Consider the following 16,695-nt stretch of genomic DNA (forward strand, 5'->3'; position numbering starts at 1 on the left):
AGCCACGGTGTCATCTAGTGGGTATTGGGGACCAATCAACAATTGACATCACTGGCCTGGGGGTCTGGACTACGTATATGCATATTCAGCAGCATCGTATTTTTACCTAAACTCTTTCTGGGTTTGTTATGTGTGAGGACTGGGTATCAAGCTGTGATGTCACGTGGTGGGGGGGGGGAGGTGTTGATGGGTGTTGGGACTCTTATTATGTGATTGTGACCTTGTGTGCGCTTACTGTGTGTAACTGTTGGCAATGTGTCTTTGCACCTTGACCCCATAGTAATGGTGTCTCATTTGGCTGTATTCATGAGTATTCATGTATGGTTAAATGATAATTAAACTTGAATTAAATTGAATTGATTGCAGTGGGTTAAAGAGATTGTGGGATGGGTGGTAGAGATACTCAACAATGCTTTGGTCCCTTTGTCTACAACGCTCCCTGTAGATGTCACAAATGGTGGGGGAGGGAGATGCCTTTATATAAGCATCTTTGATTTGTTGTGGATTTTTAAAGGCACTTACAAGCATTCAATGGCATTTACAGGTTACAAGTGCATTTGTGTCTATTCCAGCTTCTACATTCTCTATTGGGGCGAAAGATTTTTCATCTTAATTTTCTGTTTTTATTCAGGTATCTACATGACACATAGCAAAAGTCCTGGCTAGATTTACGTTGCTGGAACCTTTGGGGTTCTTGAACTCGAGGACATCCACTGTGATGTGTTAGAATAAAATAATATGATGTGACAGGATACTTATTACTGTCCTGTACATCATAAGATCTTCACAGAAAACTGTGATATTTAATTCTAAAGAAAGTCATAGAAAGGAGATAATACTGAAGTTGAAAAAGATAGTGCTTCCAATCGGACAGACAATCTCGAGACAGCATATGTTGTAATAAGTTAATTCCTATTTCTCCAGAAAAAAAATAAACAGGTTACAACTAATTCAAACATTGATTAATGAAATATTGCCATCAGATATGGTCCAAATTTATCACAAAATCTCCAAAATCAGAAGCAGTTTTCTCTTCTTGTGCCAAAACCTATTCAGACGATGCAAATTTTTGCCAAATTCGCTTATGGGCAAATGAAAGGTTCAGTTTCATAATGTCTAATTTGCATTACTCTCTAGCTGTGGAAATTTCTGGACTCCTCTCTGTGCTTAGTCAGACAACAGTTGCCTGCTGTATCCTGAAAAACAAGTTAAAAAGAGTATGGTTTCAATATGCAAATGAAAATCCTGTGGTATTATGTTTTCTAATTTCACTAGCGATTTTCAAACTGTGCGGAACATAATATCTGTTTTGTTGAGATTATGTTACTATATTTTAAAAGCAACCCGGATCTGGGCCGTACCCTCCAAATATCCGGACCTGCCTCTCGTTTTTTTTTTCACTACCTTACTTTCCATTTTTCTATTTTCTATTTATGATTTATAATTTAAATTTTTAATATTTACTAATTTTCACTATTTTTAATATGTTTAATATTTGTAATCCAGGGAGCGGGAAGCGCAGAATCAAATATCGCTGTGATGATTGTACGTTCTAGTATCAATTGTTTGGCGACAATAAAGTATAAAGTATAACAACATTTCAACTATTAATAATTCTATTCTTACCCCCCTCCTAAAGAAACTAACACCACATTGGATATTTTTCATCTAGAGGTGATCTCTATTCATGTTTAAACAGTTTCAAAGAGATATTCAACTGCAAATGATATCGCAACAGAATCTGATCTCCTCTTCTGAATGAATGCATTTTCCAGCATAAAAAATCATGATCAGAGCCATCAACCAATATTTCTCTCTCTCAACACAGGAATTTGGAGGCTCTGCATTTGTTACTACTTCAACCACTCCAGTATCCTAAATCAGTAACTCAGTGCAGAGATTAAAATGAAAATCTCCTTCTGCCTGATAGTCAGCTTTCAAGTAGACATGATTACTGAGGCACAGGAAGCTGATTTCAGCAGGTTATGAAACATGTGTGGAGAGACAAGTAGAGTTAAGGTTTCAGGCCAATATCTAGAAACAAGAGAAAGTTCATCACATTGCAGTCTTATAACATATTAAGGTAGATAAATCCCCAGGGCCCAGTCAGGTTTCTTGGAATGCAAGTGGGTCGGTTTTTTGTTATTCATTATTTATATATATATATTATTATATATATTATTTATATATATATATAGAGAGAGAGAGAAAGCGCTAGGATGCCTAAGACTTTTGCACAGTACTGTAGTAATTTTATGTACTGCACTGTACTGCTGCCACAAAGAAACAAATTTTGTGACATATATAAGTGATGATAAACCTGATGATATGGGTCTCTATTAGGACTGAGAGTGGGAAGGGAGCAGAAAGAGGGGAATCACTGTTGGAAAAAGCAGTAAGGAGAGGGGAGGGAGCAGGAAGCACCAAAATAACATTCTGTAATGATCAATAAACCAATTGTTGGGAATCAAGTTACATTGCAGTGTCTCAGGGCTGGGTGTGTCTGCACCTGCGACACACCTGCCGCAGGCGCTCCTTCTCTGGCACCTGTCCCACACCCTTCCCATGGCACTCCTCCATCACCATTTCCATCTTCCACCAGATTTACAAACTTGTTCTCCGCTCCACATTGACATACAGCTATATATATGTGCCTAAGACTTTCGCATGGTACTGTCAATGATTTGCTTGGAAAGGCACAAAGCTTCATCCGTAAGTTTGCAGATGACACAAAATGAGGAGGAATTGTTCATAGTGAAGAAGGTTATTGTAGTTTACAGGGGGATCTTGATCAGTTAAGGAACTGGGCTGAGGAGTGGCAAATCCAAATGAGTATACAAATTCAGTACCACTACTACTACTACGTCGACTCAGGCCTAGGGGGCCAGCATCGGGCACGATGACAGACTCTCCCTTCTCCCTCTCCCTCATCAGTGTGTTCAGTTCATCTACATTAGCCGTGCTGCTGTCTTCTAGGAACGTGTTGACCATAGTCTTGGGAGGGCGTCCAGGGTTCATCCTCCCGTGCTTGGGCTCCCATATGATGACTAGGCTGGCAAGTAGCTCGGAGTGGCGTAGACAGTGCCCCGCTAGTTGCAGCCTTCTCACCTCGATTTTAGTGGTGAGCATCAGTAGGTTGTTATAGAGCTCAACGTTCGTCATGTGCTGTTGCCAACTCATGTCAAGAGCCATCCGGAGCATTCGTGTATAGCAACCATCTAGAGACTTTCGCATCGCCTTGGTGAGTGTCCACATCTCGCGTCTGTACGTGAGAATGGACTCTATGACTGCTATGAAGATCCTGTTTTTAAGCCCTCTGGTCAGGTTCATTCAGTACAATGAGGAATACATTTTAGAAAGTTAGACGAGCATTGGAGTTATACTATGAGTGACACAGCACTAGGGAGAGTAATAGAATAGAGGGACGTGGGAATACAAATGCATTGTTCATTGAAAGTGGGGTCACAGGTCGACAGGGTAGTGAAAAAGGTTGTTAGCATGCTCATATTCATCAGCTAGGGTGCTGAGTATGGGAGTTGGAACATTATATTGCAGTCATATCAGTCGCTGGTGAAGCCACATTTTGAGTACTACATGCAGTTGCTTACCCTTTTATAGGAAAGGCATAGTTAAACTAGAAGGAGCACAGAAAAGACTTACAAAGATATTGCTGGGGCTAGGGAGCGTGCTTCACAGGGAGAAGCTGCCAGGCTAGGTTTTTATTCCTTAAAGCATAAAAGAATGAAAGACAACCTTATGGAAATGTTAAAATTTATGAGAGGCTGGATAGGGTAGATTGTAACAGTCTTTCCCACAGGGCAGGGGTGCACATAACTAGGGGGCATAGATTTAGAGTGAAAAGGGAACTAAAAATCAAAATGGACCTGTGGGGCAACTTTTTTATGCAGAGTTTGGTGTGTAAGCAGAACGAGCTGCTGGAGAAAGTGATTGAAGCAAGTACAGTATTATGATTCAAGAAGCACTTAGATAGGTACATGCAGCAGTGTGTTTAGATGAATATGGGCTGAACTTAAGAAATTGGAACTAGCTGGGTAGTCATTGTGGTTGCCATAGACTCTTTGAGCCTAAGGTCCTGTATCCAAGTTATATTTCTCTATGACTCAATGATAAACTAATTTTCTCTCCCTTTTTTAATATACTATCTTGCCCACCCTCCACTGCCTTCCTCCCCTGGCTTCATAGTCCTTCTTACTAAAGAGAGAGAGAAGTCAAAGTTCTTGTTCCTATATGGTCTGTCAAATGAGTGTTATGAACTAACCCTTGTTTGAAAACGGATGCAAAAGTGTAAATTATCTTGCTTTCATAGCGTGCATCAAAATCTGGATCTTGGCGTGCAATCTAGAAGACCAATGAGTTAAATGAATTCCAGGAAAGTGTGATTGGCTTTAAAGATGTTAATTATGAAACATTTCTAGATGGAGGTTGCCTCATGAGCTCAGATAATAAGTAATAATGCAAAAGGAAAATTTTACTCTGTACTAAATTGTTTTAGTACAGCGCGTTATTGGCTTAGCTTTCCAGTACTTATATTGTTAAGTTATTAAACTTCATCCAGCATTCTGTGGTTTTACACAGGCTGGAAAAAACTGGAACTGGCCAGATCCATTCATTGCCTTTGAACAACACTTGCTGGAATACTGCTGCATTCTGAGTCACAGTGAAATGGAAGGAAATCTGGCTCAGTTGCGGGCGATTATTATTTTCACTACTGATTTGTTCATTATTATGTGCAGCCAAGCCATTTTTGCACTTCGGCTGCCTTTCATTCAGATTCCTTACACTTCAAGCATATTTTTTGGATTTCAAAGTTATAAGTTATTTCAAGATTCAAGATTGTTTAATGTCATTTGCTGTACATATGTGTAAGGAGAACAAAATAATTGTTACTCCAGATATAATATAGCACAAAAAAACCACAAAAGATAAAAAAAAATAAACACAATAAGTATAAATTTGTAAGATAGCTTACAGTATGTGCATAAATTGATTGTACAGTATGTCCATAAAGTGACATTAGGCTGTGCATAAGGTAACTGATGGGAAATAATTAAGTTATGGTGCAGTTAGTAGGTGGAGGTATTAATCAGCCTTACTGCTTGGGAATAGTAACTCTTTCTGGTGGTCCTGGCGTGGATGCAATGTGGCATCTGATGGGATTGGGACAAACAGTCCATGAGCAAGGTGTGGGGGATCCTTCCTGATGTTACTAGCCCTTTTCCAATGCCTTTCCGTATATATTTATATATTACCTTGATGGCAGGAAGCAGGTGCAAGTTCTGGTGATGAGACATTTGTTTACTAAGCAATCTGCTCAGGAAACCATTCCATATCGCATTCAATCCACTCTCTGATGGACTTGCGGTCAAAGGTGTACTTCTGCAGAAAGCTTCTACAATTGACAGGGTCAGATGAACAAGGTTCAACTGAAAGGACTATTGAGTGGCTACAAGGCCACACCATCAACATAAGGTAGAATCTCAGCACATGGAATATTTGCTATTTTCATAATCCTGTACCTAATAAAATGGTCACTTTGTGTATGTTCATAGTCTTCTGCTGCTGTAGACCATCCACTTCAAGGTTTGACATGTTAATCATTCAGAGATGCTCTTCTGTAGATCACTGTTGTAATACATGGTTGTTTGAGTTCCTGTCAGCTTTAAATAGTCTGGACATTCGCCTCAGACCTCTCTCATTAACAAGGCATTCTTTCCCCACAGAATTGCTGCTCATTGGATTTTTTTTGTTTTTTGTGCATGTGTGCGTGTGTGAAAATTCCAGGAGATGACCAGTTTCTGAAATATTCAAACCACCTTGTCTGGCACCAACAACCATTCCACAGTCAAAGTCACATTTCTTCCACATTCTGATTTCTGGTCTGAATAACTGAACCTCTTGACTATGGCTGCATGCTTTTATGTATTGATTTGCTTTCAGATGATAGGCTGATTGGAAATTTGCATTCACAAGAAGGTGTGGAGGTGTACCTAATAAAGTGGCCGCCAAGTGTAGGTTGATGCAACTATGTATGGGTGACCATCAGGAGGAAGTCAATACTGGGTATGATCTCCCTCCTTTGTCCGGAGAACTGTACATCGAGATTTGGTGAACTCGATATTTTCTGGAACTCCGGATGAAGTGGCGTCTCTGCACAAGCCATTTTCTGTCTACATCACATGCTTCAATACTGGGAACACCTTGCATATGATGATCAGACTTTTGCCCACAATCTAAGGCAAGCACTTCAACCCATTCCCAAATTCCTCACCTTAGTTCTCTGCTCCCATCAGTCCTTGCCACATGTCCCTGGACTACTGAGCCAGAGTCTTAGCACCATCAAGTATTCAGACTCGATGGTGAAGGGCCTAGAGGAGTAGTTTGGCCAACTACCAAAGAACATAGTTATTGTGATTGACTCTGGCTCTGTAAGGTCAATTCAAACTGGCCACAGAAGCTAATCGATCTATGGACTGATTTTGGATCTCAGCAGCAGGTTGAGTGATATTGTCCATATACAGGAAGGCTTTGCTGCCTCCACTACCTGGCATTGTCTCCCCTCATGCCCGTAGCCTTTCTGATGGGTTCAAATACTATATTGCAAAAGTTGTATGACTTTCCTCAGATTGGTTGCTAAGGATCTCTGCCCTAACTAGTAAACTAACAGATGATACAGATGAATATTTTAACCACTAAAATACTGGACTAAATACATCCACTGAAGCAGGTAAATTCATGAGGCATATCAATAACTTCACTGCAGAAACTTTGTCGGTTAATCGTGCATGGCTTGGTCACCAGCTGCATAAACATTTGACATGGTTCCACATGGGAGGCTGGTCAAGAAGGTTCAGTGGCTCGGCATTCAGGATGAGGTAGTAAATTGGATTAGACATTGGCTTTGTGGAAGAACCCTGAGAGTTACCTCTCTGACTGGATGCCTGTGACTAGTGGAGTGCTGCAGGGATCGCTACTGGGTCCTTCGTTGTTTGTCATCTATATCGACGATTTGGATGAAAATGTGGTTAACTGGATCAGCAAATTTGCGGATGACATTAAGATTTGGGGCGTAGTGGACAGTGAAGCAGGCTGTCATGGCTTGCAGAGGGATCTGCATCAGCTGGAAAAATGGGCTGAAAAAATGCCGATGGCATTTAATGCAGACAAGTGTGAGGTTTTGCACTTTGGTAGGACCAGCCAGGACCAGTGCATGAGAGCTCGATTTCAAAGCTTAAAAGAAGTTTGGACAGGTACATGGATAGTAGGGATATGGAGGGCTATGGTCCTGGGTGGAATTTGATGGGAATAGGCACTTTAAATGGTTTTGGCATGGTCTAGATGAGTTGAATGGCCTCTTTCTGTGCTGTACTTCTCTGTGACTTTGACTCCAAGCGTATTTAGAATATAAGTTGGGTTGATGTAACATGTTATACTTTGAAGGAAGTTCAAAGTGCAGTGTGTTAACGAGTGAGTTAGCAATAGGATAACAATTACAATTCCTTTTATTCAGATTAATGTTATAATTTCTGTGGCAAGTGACTGTGGATCTTGGATCAAGCTGAAATTTCCAGGATTGAGATTCATAGATTTTATTAGGTAAGCGTGACAAAGATATAGATTACATCAATGAAGATCTAATTGAATGGTAGAACAGGCTGCCTCACATTCCAATATTCCTTTCTTTAATTGTACTCAGAAAAGCTCTGATACCATGAATGAATTGCACTCACAATGACGGTTAATTTTCTGCTCCGTGCTCCCGCCAAACTAGCTACAGGGTGGGAAAAGAATTTTAGAAAATATAATTTGTTATCATTCGTGAAAATTTGCCAATTAACAATGTTCTGAAAAACAGCTGACACCTTACAGTAAAGAAGAAAATGCTGGGAAAAGCACCCGATTAGTACAGAGGGCTCCAGGACGTTTTCAAGTTTGAATACTCAGGAAATTAGCAACTAGCCTAAAACCCAACTGGCTGAACAATGAGTTGCAAAACAACTTACCCAGTTCAACGCACACAACTGCTGCAGGAACTCAGCAGGTCAGGCAGCATCTATGGGACGGAAGGGGGAAGATGCCAGGATAAAAAGGTGGGGGAAGGAAGAAGGCTAAATGGAAGGTGACAGGTGAAGCCAGGTGTGCGGGGCAGGTCAAGGGCTGGAGATGAAGGAAGCTGATACATGAGGAAATTGGACCATGGAAAAAAAGGAAGGAAGAGGAAACCAAGGTAAGAAGAGGTTAAAAAGTTAGAGTGGGGTACAGAGGAAGGTTGGGGTGATATTTTTTACTGGAAGGAGAAATCAATATTTACGCCATCAGGTTGAAAGACACCCAGACAGAATATAAGGTGTTTTTCCTCCATCTTGAGGGTGACCTCATCTTGGCACAAGAGAAGGTCTTGGACCAACATGTTGGAACGGGAATGGGAATCAGAATTAAAATGTTTGGCCACCAGGAAGTCCCGCTTTTGGCAGATGGCGTGGAGCTGCTCAACGAAGCGGTCCCCCATTTATGAGGGGTCTCACTAATGTAGAGGAGGGCGCATAGGGAACACGGGGCACAATAGACTATCCCGGCAGCTTCGGAGGTGAAGTGTTGCCTCGCTTGGAAGGACTGCTTGTGGCCCTGAATGGAAGTGAGGGAGGAGGTCTATGGGCAGATATAGCACTTGGGCCACTTGCAGGAATAAAGTGCTGGGAGGGAGGTTAATGGGGAGGGACTAAAGGACAAGGGGATCACAGAGAAAGCCATTCTTGCAGAAAGCGGAGAGGGTGGAGGTAAATATATGTTTAGTGGTAGCTTCCCTTTGGAGATGGCGGTAGTTGTGGAGGATAATGCATTGCATGTGGAGGCTGATGGGGTGCTAAGTAAGGACAAGGGAACTCTATCACTGTTAAGTTGGCAGGAAGATGGGATGAGTGCAGATGTTAGGGAAATGGAGGAGATGTGGGTGAGAGAAGCATCAATAGTGGAGAGAGGGAACCCCTGTTCTTTAAAGAAGGAGGACATCTCTGGTGTCCTGGAATGGAAAGCTGTGTCCTGGGAACAGATACGGCAGTGGCAAAGAAACTGAGAGAAGGGACTTGCATTTTTACAGGAGATAGGGTGGGAAGAGTTATAGCCGAGATAACCATGGAAATCGGTAGGTTAATAAAAGATGTTGGTTGACAATTTGTCTCCAATGATGGAGACAGAGTGATCAAAAAAGGGACGGAGGTGTCAGAGATGGACCAGAGAATTTAAGGAAAGGGTGGAACTGAACTGAATTGACTTTATTACTTACATCTTTAAAAAATGTGAGGAGTAAAAATCTTCATGTTACATCTTCATTCAAATCTGCAATTATAGTAATTTATAATAAATATTATGTACAACAGGATAGTCAATATAACATAGAAATACAGTAGTGTCAGCATGAATTAAGCAGTCTGATGACCTGGTGGAAGAAGCTGTCCCAGAGCCTGTTGGTCCTGGCTTTTATGCTGCGGTACTGTTTCCTGGATGGTAGCAGCTGGAACAGTTTGTGGTTGGGGTGACTCAGGTCCCCTGTGATCCTTCAGGCCCTTTTTACACAACTGTCTTTGTTCGAGGAGATGATAAAATTGTCAAGTTTAGCAGAGGTGCAACTTACCCAGTTGTTCATCTGAGCCAGGAATCTCAGCTTTTGATGTTCATTAACACATTATGATCTTTATAGTAATGTGACCTACAATGAGTACAAAGCAAATATCAGCTGTAACAAGTGTTGTATTTGTACAACTACATTTCAAATAAATAAAGACATGCACACAGAGGGGAAGTTAACGTGTATATTCGCTCTGCAGAGAGAGCAACAAATCAAAATTATCAGTCAATAATTAGTGCTAAGGGGAGTAATTGTGCTAAAAGAAATAGATCCACACATTACACTTCCTCCTCCTTTAGATTAATGTAACATAAAACTGTATATGTAACAAGACATTCAATTTCCCTTTAACAGACCATTTTCAAATGAACATGCTTCCACAATAACAGCGTTTGCTTATTTTTTTAAAATAACAGTCCATAACTAACTTCACTATACTAAAGATCCAGTCTTTTTGGGGACATTCTGTTTCTTTCAGGATCATGCCTCTGGACCTGTGGAGTAGCATCAGGTTTGGCAGGTGTCTTATCAAAGACAATTTTCTCTGTTGCAGGTGTCATGTTGCTGTTAGTGACATTATCATCACTGATAGTTAAGTTGGTGGATGCAATGTGTTCATCTTGTTGGACGCAGACAACCCAAGTGTGTTCTTTGGCTGAACATCTAGTATCTGGTCCACATGACGTTTCCATGTATGACCTCCAACATCCACTGTGTACATCCGCGATCCAATTCTTGTAGCTATCCTACCGGGTGTCCACTTTTCTTCTCGATAATCACGTGCTGTCCAGCCTCGAAGCTCCTTGCTGATTTTCTGGTCAACTGGTTGAACTGCTTATTCTGCACTTTCCTCCGCAGATCTGGTTTCAGGAGGTCTACGCAAGATCTCAGATTCCTGTTCATGAACAGCTTTGCAGGTGTTTGATTTGTCGGCACATGATCAAGGTTCTGATAAACAAAAAGAAGTGGTCTAGTTTGTGCTGAAGAGAAATGTCCTTCTTGTCCTTTGCTTTAATGGACAGCTTGAGGGTGTGGACAAGCCTTTCAGCTAACCCATTCATTACTGAATGGTGAGGTGCTGACTTGAAATGTTTGATGCCATTTTTCTTCATGGATAGTCTGAACTCTTCTGATGTGTATTGTGATCCATTGTCGCTCACAACTTGTTCGAGTAATCATTTCTGGAGAAGATAATGCTCATAGTGAAAACAGTCTTTACTGATGTGGTTGACTTCATTGGCATGACCTCCAGCACTTCAAATGAGCATTCACAGCAATCAGAAACATGGAGTGCATGAATGGCCCAGCAAAGTCAATATGTACTCTTTGTCATGGTGATGACAGCCATTCCCATGGGAGTAAAGGTGCATCTGGGGATACATTTTGAACTCTTCAAAGTTATAGTATTTGGAAAGTTTGTGCGGTTCTGCAATGTATTCAGAAATGCATTCATCCTTTGACCAGTTCCTTTTGTGAACTCTAAATCTTTCAGCTATTGCTAGTGGCTTGGGGCTCAAGTGATTCTGTAAACTTTCAACAATTTCATCGAATGTCGTGCTTGCTGTCTTTTCAGGAGTTACTGTTGCGAAGGAGACTGTATTTTTTTAGCACCCATTAAGCTAAGAAATGTGGAGACTTTCTTTCCCTCATCCATGTTGTTAGCATCACTCAATATACGATTCCCAGTACTCATTAGCATGATCAGATTAATTAACTTTCCAAACAAATGCCATCGTCACATTATTTTCACTTTAGTTTGCCAGTTGTGCGTCTCTCACTGTGTACTGTGCACTGTCACTCACGCATCCTTTCGTTAGCGTCCGTGACAGCCATCTCTGTACTGGTTCACTCTTTCCTCTGGCTCTCTCTCCCGTCCTCCGAGTTCAGTCATCTCATAACTGTCAGAGCAGTTATGTATGCTGACATTCGGAATCATACTCGTCGCCAATTTGTTGTATCTGTACAACTACATATCAAATAAATAAACTCACACACTTGGAGGTGAAGTTAACTTGAGTATACACTTTGCAGAGAGACCAACAAATCAATGCAAGTGGGTTAATTATCAGTCAATAATTGGTGCTAAGGGGAGCCATTATGCTAAAAGAAATAGATCTGTACACTGCAGCAATTTTTGAACTATTAATAGTTTGTTGGATGATGCACTAATAGTGTAGTTCCCATTCCTATTGGCTCTATCATTTCGGTTATCTGGAACAGAAAATAATAATAAATTGACTTTCGTCTTTGTACCTGACATGGCAGAATGTTTTAACAGACTAAAACTAAAGTTCGTGCTTCCGGCAGGATAATTAAATATAAATCAGCTGTCTCCTGTCTTATTTTGATTTTGATCAAAATCTTTTTTGATTTTGTGTTCACATTACTATAGACAGGTTGGAGCACGTTAGACCATGACTCAGCACATTTAAAACTCATGATAAACCATATTTCACTGCAACAGCAGTGGCAAATCAGTTGCCTTCATACTAGTGACTTGCATTCAGCCAGACGTCCTCTGTAGCCCTTGGGATCACTACTGTTACAAGTTTCTTGGCATTCATTCAATGTTGATTGCCATGGTTTGCAAAAAGTAAGACATTGTTCAACAAAAATACTGCTTGCTCACTTCAAGAACACAGCCATAGACATTATTGATGAATAATTGAGAGGATTTGGGTGGCATACAAGTCTAGAAGAGAGAAAGTTTTATATAAATAGTTAGGTTCCTCGGTTGTGTAATCATTTCAATTCCTGTTGCTTGTGTAATAATTCCTGGGTTCAGGAGATGCCAAATGATTGTCCCTCTTTACAAATATTTGCTTTATTTCTTGTATTCATTATGCAAAATATCACTATCCAGAAATATAAATAAATAAACGCAGAAACAGCAATCTATACATACCTAAACTTTAATATTCTGAATTGTGACTAGAGGCAGGTATCAACTCATTTTACATCACTGCCTTAATCGAGAGAATGTAGGACAAGTATGGAACAGAGCTTGAATCATTTATGATATGCATAAAAGGTGGAGGTATTGCGAGAGTGAGTTGCTGATGAGCAAAAGCCTAACATGAACACTCATCCATTGTGAATGTGATCTCATGGATACAGCAATGCAATAATGGTATGTGACGAACATGAATGGATGGGCGTCACCTATCTTCTTGCAGAAGAAAATGCAATTCTGTCAGGTAGTGCAGCAGAATTCACCACTTAGTTTCACACTGACATTCAGGAAGTGTTTCCTGCTCTGTGGGTTGCCATCATAAATACATTCAAACCTAGCAAGCATACTGTAAAAGCTGGCTAACAGTTTCAAAATTCTGTCAGTTCAAACCCCCACTGTGAATATAGACCTAGGACACATTGGACAGGGAAGATGAAATAAATCACTGTATTCGCCTGATGATTCACTATAATTTCATGGTATGGGCTTGTCATAACCTTTTCTTCAAGAATATCCAACACTCCTCTTTCATTACAATTTACACCAGCAGTAATTTAGAAATTATTGAAGTAAAAATGGATGTTGAAGACACAGAATTTGTTTTCTCTCAAAGAATGCTTCATTATATCAATATGTTTTTTAATAATTGCATTACACCAAGGCCAATTAACCAATTTTCCCCGGGATCAATAAAGTATGACTATGAAAAAACTATCATATTTTGTTTTTTTTCAATCACCTAATCTATAGTTTGAACTTGTAGTCTGTCTTAATTAAATACAAGCCTTGGTGTAATGCTTTAAATATGGTGCCATGATTGGAATAATTAGTTCGTATTTTCACTGTAGAAAATGCCTACAACAGAAAAATCAGCTATTCTTTATAATTCACTCATTGGATATGAAAATCATTGGCAAGGATGGCACAATTGTCCGTTCCTAATAGTCTCTCTGAGCTGAATAGCTTTCGAGCCAGTCAGAAAGTATTTAAGTCCCAATCACTTTGGTCTGTGATAACATTTGGTAGACATCTAGGTGGGGTGCTAGATGTCCTTTGCTGAGGATAATACTGTAACTGTGTGCTGGTTTAAAGAGCAGACCAGTATTTGCTCATCGCTATTAATAATAATTAGCTTATTAATTGAGCTTTATTTTATTTTAATGTTCGGTCCGATGATGGAGCAGTTGGTGTACAGGTAGATGAAATGTGTAGGGAGACTGTGAGGGAGGATAGGCAGTATATAGGGCATAAATGAAGTCAGTTGGATGGATTGAAATGTTTACTTTAATGCAAGAAGTATTAAGAACAAGAATAATAAACTTAGAGCATGGATCAGTACATGGAATTACAATGTTCTGGCCATTACACAAACTTGGCTGTCACAAGGGTAGGATTAGCCACTTGATGTTTCCAGGTTAAGATGTTTCAAAAGAGATCGGGAAGGAGATAAAAGATAATGATGAATGCCATTGCTAATTAAGGTAGTATCACAGCTGCAGAAAGGGAGGGTCATCTACTGAGACAGGGTGAGTGGAAGGGAGCAATTGCAACTTTGGGAGAATTCTATAACACCCCACCCCTCAACCCCAATAACAACAGGGACACTAAGGAGCAGATAGGTAGACAGATTTTGAAAAGGTACAACAATAACAGGTTCATTGTCATGTGTGACTTCAAGTTCCCTAATGATGATTGGCATTTCTTTAGTGCAAAAGCTTTAGAAGGGGCAGACTTAGTTTGGTGTATCCAGGAAACATTCCTGTCATTATATATGGACAGGCTGACTTGTATTAGGCAATGAACTTGGAGCGATGTCAGATTACTTGGGAGGCAAGCTTTTCAGAGACAGTGACCACAACTCCCTGACCTCTAGCATGGACAGGGACAGGAGGAGATGATATGTGAAAGCACTTAATTGGTGGAAGGCAGATTACAATGGTATTACACAGGAACTTGGGAACAGATGTCCGCAAGGAAAATGCACAGCGGAAATGAGGAGATGGTTTAGTGATCACTTGCATAGGGTTCTGGTTAAGTTTGTTCCGCTGAGACAGAGAAAGGCGTTCAAGAGCTGAGAGATGATGTTGTAACTCTATAAAAATCTAGTTAGATCACGTGTGGAGTATTGTGCTCAGTTCTGGTTCTTATAGGAAGAATGTGAAATCTTTAGTGAGAGTGCAGTACAGAATTAATAGGATGCTACCTGAATTGGAGAACCTGCCTTATGAGGTAAGATTGGGGAAGCTTGGGCTTTTATCTTTGGAGTTGTGTCACAACCACAGATTCGGCACTGCAGCAGATTCGGCACTTGCACTTATGAATATGTGCAAATCAGCTAATTATTATTTCACTTCGATGGTATTTAACTCCATCCTTTTCATTGTAGCGCTTGACTAGACTTGAGCAAAGCACAGCAATGTTTCACTGCCTGCTTGCATTCAGCCTTGCCTGAGAAATTGGATTGTCGAGTCAACTGACGCTGAAGAATAGAGGTATTTCTTTTATATTTAGTTACTCCTTTCAGCCGCAGTGTTGGCATCATTTTCCATTTGAGAGTTTTAGTTAACAGCCCTGTTTGGCCTAGTGTTTATTGTTTTCCTTTCCCTTTAAACTCGTGTTTGCATTGAAGTCTGTGAACTATTGGCCTGCTTCCCTCACTCACACACACACACACACACACACACACACACACACACACACGCTCTCTCTCTCTGCCTCTCTCCCTCTCCCTCCCCGTACTCCGGCCATATCTGAATGTAGTGACAAGTGAAGGATGAAAGGAGACTTGATAAAGGTGTCCAAGATCATTAAGAGGCATAGATAAAGTGGACAGCCAGCACTGGGCAGTAATGGCCTAAGAAGAATCTGTTTAAAGTGAGTGGAGGAATGCTTAGGGGAGATGTCAGAAAAACGTACTGGTAGGAACTTTGAATGCATAGCCATGGGTTGTGGCAAAGACTGATACAATAGGAACATTTATGACACTCTCAGGTACATGGATATAAGAAAATTGGAGGATTGTTGGTTACGTACAAGGGAAGGGTTAGATTGATTGTAGAGTTAGTTTATATAGGTCAAGGGCTATCATGGGCCTTGGGGCCAGTCCCGTTCTGTACTGTTCCATGTTCCAAGTTCTTATGGTGTTTAAGTTGGCATGGAGAGCTTGGAATCTATGTCTCCTGATCAATAGTCCAGAGCTCTGAATACTAGTTTTGAAACTTTGGTGCAATCCTATCACTACAGTACCGTTTCAGGCAGTAACCTTTGCTAAGTAGCTGTTCAAAATTCTAATGCAATACATTAATCAAGATTTTATTATCCTTAGTCACCTGCTAATACTTCAAATGCAGATTTCTTTCATTCCATCATATTTACAGGAAGGCTCCCTTCTGTTGGAAAACGGATCCAATTCCTTGATGCTTCAGTGCCAGCTCTTTATTTCTGTGCATTCAGTGCATTATATAAAGCAAACAGAAATGAATGGTATAGCTACAAAAAAATCAATAATATCAAAGGTATGGAGATACTTTTTAAAATTATTGATCATGAAATTATGTGCTTAACAAGCACACAAGAAGAATTAATCAATGATCATCTGATGGCTGTTTTCAGCTGACTTGTTCATAGTAAAAAATCTTCCCTTCATGTGCAAATATTACCCCATGCTGCCACTTTCCGTAATGACATTGGGTGCATCTGGTGTGTTGCTACCATTGTGCTAGCTCAATCCCAGGATTAATTGTATACCACCCTTGATATACCGCACCACAATGCCACACCTCAATTATGGCTGGATTTACAGAAATACTATGCAGTAATTAATCTCAACAGCATGGCTCTTTCAAATGTTGGAGGAAGAATATCCAGGGAAATAGCAAATCCTGCAACAGTTTTTCCTCTCCTCTCCTTGTCTTCCTTTGCTGCTGCATGTGTTCAGTTTATTCCAGCATCATGTTCAGCTTATTAAAGTTTGCTGCTGCAACTGTAGAACTTTGTATAGTGAAAATCCCAGGCACTTCTGTTCACTATTTCCAGCTCTGTCCTGTACTGAATGTTTGCCAAGCTCCTCTGCTGATTAAACTGCAGGCTTTATTTAGCT

Source organism: Mobula hypostoma, chromosome 16 (assembly GCF_963921235.1).
Source record: "Mobula hypostoma chromosome 16, sMobHyp1.1, whole genome shotgun sequence".
Classification (NCBI taxonomy): Eukaryota; Metazoa; Chordata; class Chondrichthyes; order Myliobatiformes; family Myliobatidae; genus Mobula; species Mobula hypostoma.